The sequence below is a fragment of the Schistocerca serialis genome, chromosome 3 (genome assembly GCF_023864345.2).
Source record: "Schistocerca serialis cubense isolate TAMUIC-IGC-003099 chromosome 3, iqSchSeri2.2, whole genome shotgun sequence".
NCBI lineage: Eukaryota > Metazoa > Arthropoda > Insecta > Orthoptera > Acrididae > Schistocerca > Schistocerca serialis.
The window spans coordinates 487105246-487123722 of record NC_064640.1 but is presented as its reverse complement, the minus strand read 5'-3'; the positions used below and the strand labels follow the sequence as shown (position 1 = coordinate 487123722).

The 18477-nt window shown below is 44.9% G+C and overlaps 1 pseudogene; it reads left to right on the top strand.

The window, feature by feature from the left end:
• The first annotated feature begins 15073 nt into the window (after positions 1-15073).
• On the top strand, positions 15074-15191 carry LOC126472291 (5S ribosomal RNA; annotated as a pseudogene).
• Positions 15192-18477: the final 3286 nt, after the last annotated feature.

Below are 18477 nucleotides of genomic sequence, written 5' to 3'. Positions count from 1 at the left end.
TTATAGAAGCGAATACTAAATTTCAACTAATATTGCGAACATTTTGGATTTGGATAGCTCAGAATGAAAATCTTTCTGTTTATTGCAAAGGAAAGCAACTGATTTTCTAAAACATTCTCTGTCATACACAACATGAAACAGGCCACGTCGACCAAATCATATCGAAGAACTGACAGCGACGTATATCGGAAGGCAGTAAGATCCCTTGGCTTTTGGTTAGGCAGTATTCGACAGCCATTTCTAGGCGCAAGTAAATGAAGAAAGACAGCGCGTTTTTGTTATCAAGTAACGTCTTCATCAATTACTTTAGTATTAATGTGATCTACGAGTAATTGCTGATGTTTTATATTAACATGAAAAGGATTCCGTAGACAGGGAAAGAACCTGTTCTTGGGCAACTACTTCTATAATGACCAAAAGGCATTAAATGATCTTAAAGCACAAGGGGTTAAAGCAGCGGTATGAAGAAAATGATAGTAATAATGACGGTAATAATCGAATTATCCGGTAACTTCACACTTCACAGTGGATTTTCTCGAACTAAGAAATTTGCTGAATTAGTGAAAATTTCCAAATGGCTTCACATCGAGGCTATGATGCTTAGAAGAGGCTTTACGTCCTGCTGACATGAGAACAGCGTAATCTCCACGTCAGAAGCTTGCTTCTACTTAACCATTAATATACTCGCATTTTTTCCACAGTGACTAATTTTGTAAGCTACGCACATCATCCGTTTCAGCACACGCCTGGGGTTGGGAAATGTGGCCACAATGGTCTGGTGGAACGAACTATCACAAGAACAATGCGTGGGTTCGGGCATTTACTTTTAAGAGGCACAAACAGATTTACTTTACCTCTGGTAACCTCAAGAGAAAGATGTTGTAATCCAGAATACGCATTACACATAACGTTCCTTCACTACCAAATCGGCAGAGCCGTTTTACGTTGGAAAATGACATAGGTGGAGGTCATGGTCAACAGAAATACTGTCGCCAGTAAACTTACTTACATTTTAAAATTATTTTACTTGTACTTTACTGAACAAGAGGCGTTGAAAAATTTGATGCTGGACTGTGATTCGAATTCGTATCTCCTCTTTCAAGGATCTGAATCTCTCGGAATAGTATAGTTCAATCATTTCGTTAATTTTACCAAGACTGCAATATTCTCTGGGTCTCCTGCAAAGGTAACTATGTGGCTCCGAATCGTGATCCAGAACAAAATTATTCATAAATTAATTTGAAGCCCTATCACGTGCACACCGGCCTGCTAGTGAAAATTAACGTGCATTTTTAACGTCTGTTCATGTGTTACCAACAACTTCTGGTCAAACACGCACACATCATACTGTTGGTGAGTAAGCAGTTCATAGTTAAGCTATATTCGTGTACGATAAAGAAGAACGGTAGCAGTGCGGTTCGATTGCGCTCAGGAACAAAAATTTCTATCCTTATTTTAGATTCAAACACCTAGTAGCTGGCACGAAGAACCGATACGTAACATTTGATTTTACTTAGTTAACAATCCGATTACGTGTTGGGTTCGTATCTCCGTCACAGAGTTTCATATCATGCGCTTCATCTTTAAATGCATACACACTTTGTTACTTCTGAATGGAGGTATATAAGATATCTTTCGTGGTTAGTTAACAGGGATGAAAGGGTCTTGATAGGAGTCCCGATTTATTACAAAAACTGTCGCTTTTATTTTCGAGTTTAGATTTAGTTACTGATGTAGGCGAAAATTTCGGTAATTTATGACTGTTCATGGGTAGTCAGCAATATGATATGATTAGATTAATACTTGTTCCATAGATCATGAATACGACATTTCGTGATGATGTGGAACGTGTCATTTTAATGAAAGATTTCTTTACATCCCAGTATTAAATTTCTGTACAACAGTTTTTTATCCTCTCTCTCATTCTTTTTTATTTTTATCTCTCTCTCTCTCTATCTCTCTCTCTCAGACACTCTCTCTCTCTCTCTCTCTCTCTCTCTCTCTCTCACACACACACATAATTTTTTTATATTTGTTTGTTGTGCTCGACTATCGGCGAGGCACAGGAAACGTCCGTGAATGAGTTTCTTAGTTTTGCGTACAGTTACGAAAGAAATATAAAAGCAATTAGAGTTACTGATTTATGATACTTAGTTAGCGGTCAGTTCTGAGTATTATTAGTAACTACGCTCCAGTCCCTAAACCTAGTTACAGAAACGCGAATCAGACGCATTACATATTCCAGGCTGTAGCAACCGCGTCTTTGAGGCGCCAGCTATGGTCACTTCCCATTCCGCTGTAGGATCACATCGGTTCGTCTTCTTCCTGCTTGTACTGTAACTGAGATTTGGCAACAAGGCAAGGTATGTTTGGCAACACTGTGATCGACGAGTTACTTCCTGGTGTGCACGGAATTAAGCGTTAAAGTTCACTTGATATTTCGGGTCATTTCCATTGAATAATCTGAGATGTTATCGCTTGAGGTGTAACAGAAGATTGTAAATTTACCGTTTTCAGCCCAGGAAAGTCGTAGCACATGGAAATCGCAACTAATCTCTTCCTTTAAATAGCGGAATACGAGTTCTAGCCACTGCTGGCCTTGTAAGAGGAAGGCGCAAGACGTACTTCGTCGCTGGCCTTGTGGTGGCGTGCTGACACGTGGATAAGCGCCTGTTACCTTTCGCGGTTCTAGTCTCGGTAACTGTAACGTTTTTATCCCATCTGTGAAAGAGCTACAAGCAGTCAGATCAAACATCGAAATGCAAATTGCAAGAAATACTTTCAGCTTATAGTGCAATTGTGAAAAACTTACAATGCTGCACAACAGGTAACCCCTCTTTCCGCTGCGGACAAGCAAATTTTGGTTTTCTAGGAATACATAACTTTATTTATGAAATGCCACATTTGCATACCTGTTGAATACGACACAGCATACCAATTAGACACAGACCCAATCGAAATCTAAGTGAGTAGCATTTTACTAATTCGTGCCGATAGAGGCACGCTTGTGTACAGATACTCAGTTTTATTAAAACAGACTTTCGTCGTAAGGTTATCGTGAGTAGTTTTATTTCATTTCTTATAATACAGTGCACAATTTTCGTAAGGTTTCTTTTAGTGTTGTTAAAACAATACTAAACATGAGAGAGAAATTAATCATCAACGATATATGCGAATTCTCTGATGTTATCTGTAACAGCCTGACAATGCACATGCAGTTTATTGATTACATGCATGTAGAACACTTGTTCTCAGTTAAAGCTGTCAAACACGGTTTGAAGAAGAATAAAATGCCACTACCAGACGACAGCTAAAGTAGAAAATAAATTTCTGACTTTATTGGCGCGATGCGGTCTCCCCAGACGTAATACAAAAGCTTCGAGATGCATCTGCTGCCTTGCCGTCTATTAAACCTGAAAAGAACTAAATGTCGCAGAAGTTAGCCCCTTTTCTACATGCGACTATTTTGGGTTGAGAAGTGAAGGGAATTATGTTCAAAGTTCCATTAAATTGATACCTTCAGCAGACATTTCAAAAAATGTAGCGGGGACTGTAATAGAACTCGCGATGCCTTATCGACAGTGCGCGACGCTTATCGTTACGCTAGTAGCTAGCAGCTCCAGAAGTCGACAACAGTTCCTCCACATCTTCCGAATTCCACAGTGCTGTGTGAGAATGCATAAAGCCGGATCTAGACTTCTGAGAGGCAGACAGTTACAGCTTTTTTTTTTGCACTGCACGACGGTTTCAACAAACAGATAGCGCTATAGAGTAGCTCAAATGGAAAGGAACATTTCCTAGCCGCCGAAGTGGCCGCGTGGTTCTGGCGCTGCAGTCTGGAACCGCGAGACCTCTACGGTCGCAGGTTCGAATCCTGCCTCGGGCATGGATGTGTGTGATGTCCTTAGGTTAGTTAGGTTTAACTAGTTCTAAGTTCTAGGGGACTAATGACCTCAGCAGTTGAGTCCCATAGTGCTCAGAGCCATTTGAACCATTTGAACATTTCCTATTTAAATTTCTGCATCCTACACTGTCGGCAGTTCTGTGTAGGAGGCAGTTACGTTATTTTATATCGGTGATTACAAAAGAGAGTCGAATGTATGCACTGGATAGCCGAGGCAGCTAGTTCATGGCGATTCGGTCAACCAAGTAAATGACTGCAAACCACTACACGGAGCCTGTGTGTCAGAGTTCTCATCGAGTGTGCCGCATCGGTGTTACGCTACGAAAATGAGTAACAGCGCAGAGGATTTGGTTGTCTGTTGGATTGGTGATAGTTTTATATACTGACGGTCTAGGTTCGATTCCACCTTCCGCCGATGATTTTTGATAGGGAGAGACAGATTCTATACGCTTCTGGCTACGCCAAGTGAAGGAGTTGTAATGGAATTGTGGTCTGAAATTCACATTAAACATGATATTCCTTCTCAACCAAGTAGGCGTTAGGTAGAACCACAATAAAGTCAGGAGTGGCGAAATGTAGAAACTCTATCACCAGTATCCTTTCTTATACTAATTATTCATTTCTAGTGACGAAACAATCGCTATGTAGGGTCACAGGACACTTATTCCATATTTTGCTTGAGCTTCTGTATGCCGATAAAATTGGTTCTGAACTGGGAATGCAACTCAGACCGCTATTAACGCGGAATTTGATCCCTTCGTGACTATACAGCTCGACTACTATTAGTTATTTGTTCAAAACTGCAGATTCCTCAACATCTCCACATATTGAGAGTGAATGGGTTCGAATGTTGGCCGGTCACTAAGGTTTTCATTATGAATTATCAACCTCTAGCATGAGAACACCAATCTGCTGGTGGATAATAATTTAGATTTTTATGCATTCTCATTCGTTGTAACACTAACGATATCTGACGTTTTTGACTCCCAGTAACACATACAACTATTTGCGAGATCACTGTAAGTTCAAGGATGTTATTCCGAGCTGCTGTTGGAGAAAAATTCGGTAGCTGACGTCTGTTTGTGTGTAGTCAACAACGATATGTGTGGGGTTCGATTCCCAGTCAGCACTGAACTCTTCGTCATATTATTTCTAGTTCAAACATGCTCACATGTCGCTTCTGGTGCAACAAACACGTATTTAACGTTCGTTTTCTCTACAATGTAACAGCGATAGGTGCCCGGTTGGAGTCCTGCGAGGGAAAAAATTAACGTTTCGCCTCGTCATTTCAGTTAAAACATCTAGCTACTGCCGAGAAAATCCAGTATGTCACAGTTGATTGTGCTTCGATAATAATCCGATTAGGTTCTGGGTTCGAATCCATGTCCAGCTTAAAAGCTTTACCTCACGGCATTTCAATTAAGTTACTTGTGAAGAAGCAATTTTTAACATCTCTCGTAGTTCTTTAACAGGGACAATAGATGCTGGGTAGGAATTCGCGTCAGTTAAAAATGTTTACGTTAAGTAATTTAAAGTTGATATTTGCTAACTGACACTGTCTAAAATCGAGGTATATCTCTCTCTGTATGCCTAGTCTGGAATGAGTGTTAGTTTCCGTCAGTCACGAAATCTTAGTCCGCGTGCCTTGGGTTTGAATCCATATGCAGAACGAGACGGTTCGTCGTGTCATTTGAAGTCCATACATATTCTTAACTAGCTGCTCGTGAATAACTTAAATTTTTAATGTCATTTTGTGTTAAATAACAAGTACGGTATGTAACTTTGAAGATTAAATCATGAATACGACGAACTTACTACGTGCGTTACCTATCTGACGTAAAAATGTGAGTGGTAACATTTCAGGGATGTCATTTATTGCAATAAATGTTAGCTTACAAGCCTTCAGGATAGTCTTATCTGTGATAAGGTGTTCCCTGATATTTCTAGTATCTTGGTATTACTTTACATCTTGAGTTATTGCGATACACAGCAGTGTTTTCTAGTGGTGACTTGTTGGAACCATTTTCAATTGTCAAACGACTGACAGCTGCGTTAAGTGGGTTGCATGCGAATCAGGCGTAAAGCAATTCTGGTCGTTCGGATACTTTTGAGCATGACTGTACATGTGAATCCTCGAGTTAGAGTCCACTTCATGACCTGTATTATACATCGCAGTTCTGTTGACTGCAAAAGTTGTCAGTCTGATGAAACGTTAAAGATAATTCGCTTCACTTTCCTACCAAATTTTAATAGCAACAACTTTCAGAAACTATTCCGCCAAACAGATAGTAGCTGCGTCAAGATCAGAACAGTTACACTCGAGAGTTTCCTCGCTCTACAGCGGCCGCCAGCCACCGGCTACCAGAGATACAACATCCGTCACCTAACGCGAGACATCGTTCGCCAAGTGAACGCTGCGCGGCGCTATGAGTGTATTTATCAACTGTCGTTAGCGTAGTAGAAGTTCTAGTATTTTTATAGCAGTTACGTATAGGATTTTATATGCTTGGAAATTGCCAATGTTGTTAAAAGACTGTAAAACAGATTGGAAAAAGGTCTATCATTTGCACCACTTTATTCATTATGTATTTAATAGTGGTTGTAGGCAGCCGAGGGAGCTCGGGAAATCTCTATTGTGTGTGGAGCTTTTGGGCAAAACACGCTAGAAAGGGATTGTCTTGTTTCAAGTAAGGCTGTTCTGGCGTGAATAATTTTCCACACTTAAATAGTATTGATAGCAGATACATATGATGAACTCTGTGTCATGAACAGTGACCATTCAAGCGTCGTTAGACATTTACCTTCTATAGGCAAGATTCAGAAGTCGGGTGTAGGTGCACTCTACGCTCTGATTCAAAGCAACAAGAAACAAGGCAGTGACTATTACTACATTTTTGCTTTAACGCCATTAGTTCATACAATGAGCATTCCTATGCAACACTTTTACTCGTGGCGAGTTATGGTGCTTTTATGTTAACTTTTTAAGAAAAAATTAACGGCTGAACCACAACAAGAGATATACGCCTGGGTAAAGGTCAGTATGAACTTATTTTGCATCTGGTGGCTGAAAAAGAGTGTTGTGCGGTAGGATGACCTCCCGAGGGGTGTGTCCATCGCAGCTGGTGTTCGTTGCCAAATTCTAGAGACACCTTTCGTTAGCAGTGTAGTAAAACGACAGACAAATTTGCACCACGTGTTACTACTACATGATTACACGCTCTGCTGATTTAAAAAACAAAACAATCCTCCTTATAGAACAACCGTCAAGAAAATTCGTTTCAGGACAAAAATTCACTTCAAATGCAGTTTGACGACATCTTTAACTGGGACCAGTAGGTTTCTGTAGGCATGGAATCGGTAAACTACTTGGGCATTGTCAGAGAAACTGTATTGTTGATGACTGATTATTTTTTACTGTTGTGTTCAATAAATTAATGTAAAACGCTGTTAAAATATCTATTGCACTTATAAAAATGAAATACATTATATCTTGATAACCGTATGATGAATGTCTACTTTTATAAAACATCAAGTATTCATAACACGAGCTTGCCTATATCAGCATGAATTAGTAAGATATTATTCACCTGCAGCTTCGAAAGGTTCTGTGTTTACTTGATATCTTGTGTCATACTCAAGCGGTATGAAAATATGGAACTGCATACATAAAACTGTGTATTCATGGAAACCAAACTTATGTCGGCAGAAACGGAAAGAGGCATTATTAGTTGTACTTTATCGTAAGTTTTTACACTATGAGGTACTGGAAGTAGCGAGACGATATTTGATGCAGAGGTTTTTATAAGATATCCTTATCGAATTTCGATGTGGCTTCTTGTAGCTCTTGAACAGAACCGCAGAACATGTTGCCTTCAGTGAAACTGGAGTCGCTAGCAAACAGAGTCTTCGTTTGAGAGGCGACCACGTTAAGCCCATAGCTAGCGCAGCGGTGCAGCATTCGTCTCTCACATACTAAGTGGTGGCTAGGATAGATAAATCGTAACTTGAAAAACGATACTACTTGTAACCTCTACGTGGAATAACTTTTCTAGACTCAGGATCATATACCGATAACATTACGTCTCACTGTAAGCGAAAATCACAAAGATTGTTCCAAGGTAACGACACATAAAATGAAGTGAATTTAGCAGGATAATTCTGTGCCATCCAAGAAGCAACTCGTCGGTAACTGAGTTGCCAAACTTATTCTGCGTTGTTACCAATAGTCAATCATATTGCCACCCACTGGAAGAATACTAGCCGATGTGTGTCTTCATTCAAATGGCTTCAAATGGCTCTGAGCACTATGGGACTTAACATCTGTGGTCATCAGTCCCCTAGAACTTAGAACTACTTAAAGCTAACTACCCTAAGGACAGCACACACAGCCATGCCCGAGGCAGGATTCGAACCTGCGACCGTAGCAGTGTGTCTTGATTAGGCTCGGAATTGATTAGAGCACACATCTCAAAGATGCGGCTCCTGAGGGTCGGAATAGCAATAGTACTCGTATATGTCATCGAATGTTACTGCCATTACTGTAACTATCTTTAGGGAAATGAGCATAATTTATTAAATTCCATGGGTGCACTAACTACAGATTAAACACAAGAAATCAATCATAGCTGTAACAATTATTTCTGTTTTTCTGTCTTGGGAGTACAGAAACGCTGGTTCACCAGTCAGGATTCGTAGTTTTTTAGCGTTCCAGTGGTTATACTGTAGACAATTTGAGTACGCAACACTTCTTTTGATCATTATGTACTTTGAAAATATTTTTCTGAAGAACACTGCCACTGGAACTGTCCCCAAAACAGAGGACCACGAATGAAAAGATAACACAGCATTGATAAAAAAAGGTGAACATCCGCAGAGTGATTTCGTAAGCTCTGAATAAGGTAAAGTACCATCTCGAATATTATACAGTGCACGGAAACCATGCGCCTTGTCCAGAAAAGCGAAAAGGAATGGAGAAAACTGAACCTGTTAAACATGAAAGGAAAAGCAGTTGTCTCTAGAACGTGGAACAAGGAACACAGAACGGTGACAATAATATCTACAATAAGTCATTCTTAAGTAAGTCAGTCTATCAATACTGAAATAACGAGGAAATTCGTCTATTTGTAATAACTGCAATAATACAAATTATGATACTTTGTAATAAAAGCAAAATGCATCTGTACAGAGAAGTTTTCAACTTACAGTCCGGTCGAGACAGAAAGGATCCGAAATAACAACTGGTTCACCAAAACAAGGAAAAACTGTACAGTAAGCTCGGGCTCTAAAATGCATATCTTCAGAGCTACTGGGAATTTGTTCAGTGGAAGAGAGGTGTTTCACAGTAGCAAAGGTAAACAAGTGGTCACAGAACTGACCTTACAGCTCATGTATACTTGACATTTTTGTCTTGGTACAGTCCATAGTAACATCTCTCAAAGTTTCGTAAGCAAGAAACTCGCAGTAGCAGAGGTCCATTGACAAAAGGCCGCACGGGGTAGCCACGCGGTCTAGGGCGCCTTGCCACTGTTGGCGTGGCTCCCCTCGTCGGAGGTTCGAGTCCTCCCTCGGGCATGGCTATGTGTGTTGTCTTTAGCGTAATTTAGTTTAAGTTAGATTAAGCAGTGTGTAAGCCTAGGGACCGATGGCCTCAGCAGTTTGCTGCCATAGTAATTTACCGAAAATTTCCACATCTATAAAAACTTCTACTATCAGAGGTATCAGAACGATTTTCGGGAGTAGATTTAGATGCAATCGTTTCCGGATCAGGGCCTCTTAGCTCAAATCGATACGTATCCCCTACTCCTTCATACCTGAAAGTCTGTAAAATCACCACAGAGTCATCATATAGGTATAAATCTCCATTCATTGTTGTAAGTCAAAAGACGTTCACAGAGGGTATGGAGGGTGGGATAGGGGGTGGGAGTGAACGATGGTGCGCTAGACCATAATAATGGTTTCTCGCCTTCACAACAGGGTGGTAGTCTGCTGAGGAAGAAAATAGGTCGTTGGCAGAAAGATATAAGTCCAGAGCAGTTGGCTGTGATTAATTGTCATGTGACGAGTCTGTGTTGTATGTGGGTGGGAAGAGTGTTGGTGAAGTTCTTTCGCAGGCAGAAATTTGGTCTGGGCGGTATCCGACGTAGGGGCAGTTTGGCGTTAGGAATCAGTAGCGTATGGATAGTCTGTCCATCTTTGCAGTCGCATTATAATTCGATAATTCTCATATAAATATTGTGGTAGCCCGGCGACGTCGTTCATATCAAAGCGACAGGGACTAAATTAATATCACTGTGTGTAGGTGCTGCATAGAATCTCTGCTACACACTACGTTTGGTGAACCTGTTGCTATATCGGGTTCGCTCTGTCTGAAGTGTGCTTCACGTTTAAAACCTCTTCATGAAAGACGCTTTTAGCATTTATTGAAAATACATAAGCAGCGGATGTATTTTGTGCTCATGACGACTAGATGATACTTCTCATCTTTTAATATTTATAGATAGAATAACTGTTTTCCTTGAGGATGACTTATTCTACACGCTACCATTAGTATTTTGCCTTTATTGTTCCACGTTCTGTTAACCACTGCATCTCCTTTTGTGTTGGCAGAAGTTGGAATCGAACGTGGACTCTGTACACTCATTCGTTTCGTTCTTATCGGATTTTTAAGCTCACATTTTGCTTCATTGCGTATGTTTTCCTGCACAATAGCCTTTCTTGATTTGTAACTTTATGTTATTGTAATCTTAAGAAATCTCTCTGTGGATGTACGTGTTCTGCAGTCAGTTATTTGTGGTTGTGTCTTTAATAGGGTTGTTCTCTTTCGGGGATAGCGGCAATGACAGCGATCTCAAGTAATATATTTTGTGAGGCTATCTCTATAATAATGGTGTGCTGCCTATTCATAATGTTAACAGTATAACCATTGAAGATGCTCCAAAAATGGGAATCGCATATGATGAAACACAATTTTATTTTTCAGGAGGCTTAAGACAGGCAAACACAAATTACTGTTACAGTTATGTATTGATAACGTTTAGTTTGCAGTTGGTTCATCTGAATATTGTTAGTAACTACACTCTACTCCCTAAAGCTAGTTACTTAAATGTGAATAAGACTTACTGAGATAACCTTTGGGTACTTCTACCGTCGGTAGTTGTTTCTTCCAGACATTAGCTGTGGTTACTTTCCGACATGTTCAGGAAGACATTGGCTGGTATTCTTCCTGCTAGGGGTATAACTGAATCTTGACAGCAACGTAGAATATATTTGGCAACTCTGACGATTTACTTGCTGGATGGCCGGCCGAAGTGGCCGTGCGGTTAAAGGCGCTGCAGTCTGGAACCGCAAGACCGCTACGGTCGCAGGTTCGAATCCTGCCTCGGGCATGGATGTTTGTGATGTCCTTAGGTTAGTTAGGTTTAACTAGTTCTAAGTTCTAGGGGACTAATGACCTCAGCAGTTGAGTCCCATAGTGCTCAGAGCCATTTGAACCATTTGACCTTGCTGGATGACACAGAATTATTCTGCTACATTAATTTGATATATTTGTATAATTGGTCTTGTCCACAGACCATTGCCTCATAAATGGTGTTTTATGACACACTGCATTATCCATAAGTTACAATCATTGTCTCCGAACTGTTCAAAAAAATGGCTCTGAGCACTATGGGACTCAACTGCTGTGGTCATCAGTCCCCTAGAACTTAGAACTAAGTAAACCTAACTAACCTAAGGACATCACACACATCCATGCCCGAGGCAGGATTTGAACCTGCGACCGTAGCAGCAGCGCGGCTCCGGACTGGAGCGCCTAGAACCGCACGACCACCGCGGCCGGCACTCTCCGAACTGTTCCTCTACTGTACTGAGTACAAAATACTGTAAGATACGTTCATATCCCTGCACATTTATTTTTCTTAAGCAGAGCCTAACTACGAGTAGCGCCCCCACGCCTTAAGGCCACTTCCTTGGTACTTCACTGTTGGCACTACACATGATGGCCGATTAAGTCCTCCTGACATTCGTCAAACACAAATCCTTCCTTAGGATAACCAAAGGGCGTAATGTGTTTCATCACTCCAAATTATTCGTTTGCACTTATCCATTGTCAAGTGGCACCACTCCTCACACTACCTCTATTGTCGCTAATTATTGACTATAGAAATGTATTACTTATGAGGAGCTGCTCGACCACTTTCTTTTTAAATCGATACGGACAGTAATTATGTCAAGTGAATTGCTCATAGCACTTCCGAACTCATGAGAGATTTCTTGCGCTGATTTCATGCGGTTTTTACAGCCAGCCTTCCCAATGCTGGATGGGCCTTGACAATCATTACATGACGTCTGGCTGTCTTGGTTTAGCTGCTGCTGCTGCTGCACGCTTCCACTTCACAGTCACATCAGCAACAGTTGACATTGGCGGTTTAAGAGAGGTAGAAATGTTCCTGATGGATCTGTTACTCAGGTGACATTCAACAATTAGTCCAAGTTCTAAGTCGCAGAGCTCTCCCGAATGGCCCATTCTGCTGTTATTGCATCTCTACACACAAAAAAATATTCCCCTCCTCCTCTGTACTGGCGGGTCTGCCCCTCGTCATATCTAGCGGTCAGTTCCGCAACAGACAATATACACTCCTGGCAATGGAAAAAGAACACATTGACACCGGTGTGTCAGACCCACCATACTTGCTCCGGACACTGCGAGAGGGCTGTACAAGCAATGATCACACGCACGGCACAGCGGACACACCAGGAACCGCGGTGTTGGCCGTCGAATGGCGCTAGCTGTGCAGCATTTGTGCACCGCCGCCGTCAGTGTCAGCCAGTTTGCTGTGGCATACGGAGCTCCATCGCAGTCTTTAACACTGGTAGCATGCCGCGACAGCGTGGACGTGAACCGTATGTGCAGTTGACGGACTTTGAGCGAGGGCGTATAGTGGGCATGCGGGAGGCCGGGTGGACGTACCGCCGAATTGCTCAACACGTGGGGCGTGAGGTCTCCACAGTACATCGATGTTGTCGCCAGTGGTCGACGGAAGGTGCACGTGCCCGTCGACCTGGGACCGGACCGCAGCGACGCACGGATGCACGCCAAGACCGTAGGCTCCTACGCAGTGCCGTAGGGGACCGCACTGCCACTTCCCAGCAAATTAGGGACACTGTTGCTCCTGGGGTATCGGCGAGGACCATTCGCAACCGTCTCCATGAAGCGGGGCTACGGTCCCGCACACCATTAGGCCGTCTTCCGCTCACGCCCCAACATCGTGCAGCCCGCCTCCAGTGGTGTCGCGACAGGCGTGAATGGAGGGACGAATGGAGACGTGTCGTCTTCAGCGATGAGAGTCGCTTCTGCCTTGGTGCCAATGATGGTCGTATGCGTGTTTGGCGCCGTGCAGGTGAGCGCCACAATCAGGACTGCATACGACCGAGGCACACAGGGCCAACACCCGGCATCATGGTGTGGGGAGCGATCTCCTACACTGGCCGTACACCACTGGTGATCGTCGATGGGACACTGAATAGTGCACGGTACATCCAAACCGTCATCGAACCCATCGTTCTACCATTCCTAGACCAGCAAGGGAACTTGCTGTTCCAACAGGACAATGCACGTCCGCATGTATCCCGTGCCACCCAACGTGCTCTAGAAGGTGTAAGTCAACTACCCTGGCCAGCAAGATCTCCGGATCTGTCCCCCATTGAGCATGTTTGGGACTGGATGAAGCGTCGTCTCACGCGGTCTGCACGTCCAGCACGAACGCTGGTCCATTTGAGGCGCCAGGTGGAAATGGCATGGCAAGCCGTTCCACAGGACTACATCCAGCATCTCTACGATCGTCTCCATGGGAGAATAGCAGCCTGCATTGCTGCGAAAGGTGGATATACACTGTACTAGTGCCGACATTGTGCATGCTCTGTTGCCTGTGTCTATGTGCCTGTGGTTCTGTCAGTGGGATCATGTGATGTATCTGACCCCAGGAATGTGTCAATAAAGATTCCCATTCCTGGGACAATGAATTCACGGTGTTCTTATTTCAATTTCCAGGAGTGTAGTTGGGACAGATTTTATCAGATAGTGTATGTAACGTTGCTATACGATCTCGCACCGTTGTGCGAACTCATAGAAGTGAGAAAAATTGAAGGCCGAAAGTAAGTTTCGCATAATGCGTCGAGAAACTTGGACGATACATAGAAAGTACTGGCACGGTATAGTCCAAAAGATAACTGAAGGAAATCCGCTATGAGACCAACCGAAATGAAACTTCAATTCAAAGACAATAATTATACAGTTGTCACAGCAATTCATGAAGGTGCACTGGACACGCTCTGCATCGTGCTGTTTTGCGGGCCAAAAAGTTGGTAAGGAGTTCGGTCGTTCCTATCCTCTGCGAGTGTGGTTGACAACTGGTGGATGGTCGTTGGTGCATGTGGATGTGCTACAGTATGCCTCCCCAATGTGTTCGATGGGATTTAAGTCGGGGGAAAGAGCAGGCCAGCCATTCGCTGAATATCCTCTTGTTCCACGAGCTCCTACGCCTGCACTGTTCAGTGCAGTCGGACATTCTCCTCCATAGAAATTAAGTCAGACTCAAATGCACGTCAGAAACACGCGCGCCGTGGAGGAATACAGTGTCACAATAATGTTGACGGTGTACAAAGATTCGCAGTTCAGTGTCCCTATGAAGTACTGTCTCCTCTCACCACAGCAGCTGGACCAAAACGATCATGTTCAACAATTCTGGACTTGTCCTCATATTCCGAGAAGTGGGATTACGTAGTAAAGTCTGGGAAATTCTCAAATATGATCAGTAAGTGGTGCAGGTGTTATGATTGGGAGGTGGCATAATACTGCATGGGCATACCGACGTATTTTTAACACTTTACACTCACCCATCAATGTTATTGTGAAAGACAGCATTTATGGGAATGGACTGGCCTCCCCGTTCCTCCAACTTAAAGCCTATCTAGCATGGAGATTATGTGTTGGGAGACGTAATATAGCACGCCCACATGCACCAACAACCATCCAGCAGCTTTCGACAGTGCTGGTGGAGGAATGGAATAACTCCTTATCAAACTTGTGGCCAGCAAGAGCACACGTTGCAGAGCATCCACTGCCATCCTTGGTGGTCACAAATCCTATTAATCACAATGTACTGCCCTCTGGCCAACGACCTTGCCGCAGTGGTAACACTGGTTCCCTTCAGATCACCGAAGTTAAGCGCTGTCAGGCTGGGCTAGCACTTGGATGGGTGACCGTTTGGTTTGCCGAGCGCTGTTGGCAAGAGGGATGCACTCACTCCTTGTGAGGCAAACTGAGGAGCTGCTTGACTGAGAAGTAGCGGCTCCAGTCACGAAAACTGACAACGGTAGGAAGAGCGATGTGATGACCACATGTCCTCCGCATCCAGTGACGCCCCTTGGCTCAGAATGACACCGCCGCCGATCGGTACCGTTGGGCCTTCCCAGACCCGTTCGGACGGAGAGAGAGACTGCCTTTTGTAATGTCCATTGGATCATCATGAACTGCGGTGACTTAGACGCGCTCCTGGCGTCGCAGCGGAAGGACCTCTCAGTCGGTGATGGCCAGTGCAACGGTAGCTATTGGGGTTTAGGCCTCGCTGACCGCTCTGCTCTACAGAGAGTTCCCTTTCGAGGCGCCAGTAGCGCTCGGTGGATCGGCGGAAGGATGAGCTTCGCTCCCTTTCGTCGAAAAGCCGTGTAGCTCGCGGAGAGGCTTAATTGTCGCAAGAGTCACTGACTCGCAGCAACCAGTAACTTCGGTCACAAACTCCCTTAACGAGACTATCTCGTTCTGTGTTAGGGTTGACCAGTGCAAGGGGCACGTTCACGTCGGACCACCCCGCGTACTGTAGGCCACTTTTCTTACTCCGCACTTCCTTTAGGTGCCGCGCCACTGCACCAACGGCGCACGCTAGGCCGTAGGACATTCCCCCTCTTCAGTAGGACCTATTTGATAGCTTTTTCTTTTCAGAAAAAGCAAAATTGTCGTGCCCACCCACACCTAATAAAGCTCCTGATAGCACCAAGATGGCAGATTCCGCCGGTGTTTCCCCCGCCCTAACCCGCAGCAAGGCTGCAGCAAAAGATGCGCGTGAGTCGGCTGTTCCCGTCGACGTCAACGTCCCGCTTGCCGCCGTTGAGGAGATGTTGGCCGACAAGGATCGGCAGATCGCTGCGCAAGCGCAGGAACTGCTGAACCAGCGTCGATTAATAACCGACCTCTGCGGCCCAAGTGAGTCCCCTACGCGGACAAGTACCCTCCACAGCACGCTACATTCACCTGCAACTCGTGACTCATGCACTACCGTCCCACTGCGGCAGCTGACTCCAACGGCGGAACCAGCGGCTGCAGATGCGGACACAGAACACCACTACACTGGGCCCTGGCAGGTGGAGGGCCCACGACACAAACCGAGAAAAACCACGCAAACAAGCGAGCAACCACACTCGCAAGGTAGCCGAAAGGCGCTGCTGCCTACACCAAAACCCGCACTTCCGGTTAGGAACACCAACACAACAACAAACACGACCCGACCTGCGGTCAGCAACACCACAGAAGCACCAACCGCAGCTACGCCCGCACAACAGAAGACTGATTTTCCCCCAGTCGTAATACAAAACTACGGGGACCTTAGTGTCCTCAACACAACATTCTCAGAAAGGCACACACCTTGCACGCTACACACGAAGTACTCTGGGGATAGGGCCTCACTGTACGTGTCAACTAACAACGAATATAAAGATCTCCTTATCTTCCTCAAAGAAAAGGGGATCGAACACTATACGTACAGGACTGCTGAAGAACGAACACAGTAGTACGTGGTAAAGGGAGTGGATCCCAATACCCCAAACACTACATTACAAGCGGCGCTCAACATCCTAGGATTCGACTGCAAAATAGTTTCCAGGATGACGGGTTTCCGCTCCCACCACCGTCTACCACACTACCTGGTCGAGATGGCCGACACGGCCGCCTTCCGCGGCCTTCTGCAGATAAAAAACCTTCTGCGGATGGACGTAAGGGTAGAGATATACGAACCGCCGCAGGTCCCACAACAATGTAACAACTGCCAGCAGTTCGGTCATTCGGCCCTTCGCTGCGGCCTGGCACCCCGTTGCCGCGGATGTGCTGGCAAACACGCATCCAACGCCTGCACACTAATCCACGAAAACATACGCCGTTGCGCCAACTGTGGCCAAGGCCATGCGGCCAACTACAGGGGCTGCGACGTGTACAAAGAGGCGCAAAAACCAAAAGTCGAAGCCACCCAACGTCATAACACGTCCAAGGCCCGCACCAAACCCTGTCAGGAACGGAGTATCGTTCGCCATGGCTACACGCCCTGGAGCAGCGGAGCAGGCCGCGGAACCTCTGCGCGCAGCACACACACCTAACACAACCGCTGCGACAACAACACAGTCGTCTCAGCCAACACGCAACACTACAACCACACCGGTACCAGCACCAGACCCCAAAAACAACACAACCCCACCCCCTGAAGCCACTGCCTGCGAACCTACACACGACACACAGGAAGACACACTTACACAAGGACCCCCAGAACCAAAAACCCAGAGAAGGCGTAGGCGACCACGAGGTAACAGGAGTGGGAACACACGTGCACCACAACAAAGTACCCAACAACATCAACAAAACTCTGACACACAGGCACACAGTCAACAAGCCAGTGATACCAGCACACACACTACTCCACCCCTCACCACATCCAAAACACAGGCACCTCAAAATGTTCCACATAACAAAAACACAACGGCCAGACCACACATAACGCCAGTACCCGCACCAGCGGCCGCCAACACCACAACCGAGTCACAGGCCGACACACACAACACCAACACATTGGCAACAATATTACCCCATCACACGACCGCTCAGATCTTTAACAAGTTCGCGGCGGCCGTCACCACACTCGTCACACGGCTCTTGACTGCTCAACCTGGGCAGTACTGGGCTGTGATACACACAGCGCTCACCACACTGTTTACACCCTTACATGGATAACACGCCACACCCGGCCCCCATCACAAACAACCAGACACTGACACACATCCTGTTCTGGAATGCAGACGGGATCAACAACAAAAGGGCGCAATTTGCCGCGCTCATAGAGCGTAAGGGTATCCTTATCGCACTACTTAGCGAAACTAAGCTCAAACCACGCAACCAACTAAACTTCACCGGCTACTGCGTCTATCGTACCGACCGACCGGACGGCTCCGGTCATCGCGGAACAGCCATCATCATACACAAAAACATAGAACACACAAACATAGTGCTCCCTGAACTTGAAAATCTAGAGGCAACCGCCGTCAGGGTCATGTTCAACGGAACCTACACTGCACTGGTGTCAGTACACAACAGCCCTAAAAACATCAAAACATGCGACATCAGCACAATACTCAACATATCACCGCGCGTAACAGCCGCTGGAGATCTTAACGCAAAGCACCCGGACTGGAACTCACGAATACGAAACTCCAACGGCAAGAAACTATACGAACACGCACTAGGACGAAACTATATC